The following is a 396-nucleotide window of genomic DNA, read 5'->3' as shown; positions in this document are numbered from 1 at the left end:
ACGGGGCTCCTGGGGGGGACGCACACACGGGACGGGGCCCCTTCACTTCTCCTGGTGGACAAGCGAGGAAGTGTCTGGCCAGAAGACGGTCCCCTTGGCAGGGCTCGCCCGTTTCAGTAATAAATACCACCCCGATCTGCACCGGGGATGCTGCTTTTAATTTTCTGTCTACATCCCCACGGCGCGCTAATGAGGGGAAAAGATTTTCATTTTTTTTTTTAAACTGTAATAATAACAACAAGAATTGCGCTATAAAGTAAACCCTTTTCCTCCCCTAGCAATATTGGAAAAGCGTTCCCCCTGGAGTTTTCTCTCCCGTGGGCTTCGTTTGGGAGAAGGCGGTGGCTGGGGTGTCCCACGGCACCTGACCGGGTGGGGTGTGGGGTTGGAGCTGGG

Source organism: Haliaeetus leucocephalus, unplaced genomic scaffold, assembly GCF_000737465.1.
Source record: "Haliaeetus leucocephalus isolate CR32 unplaced genomic scaffold, Haliaeetus_leucocephalus-4.0 Scaffold871, whole genome shotgun sequence".
NCBI lineage: Eukaryota > Metazoa > Chordata > Aves > Accipitriformes > Accipitridae > Haliaeetus > Haliaeetus leucocephalus.
This window is presented reverse-complemented; position numbering follows the sequence as displayed.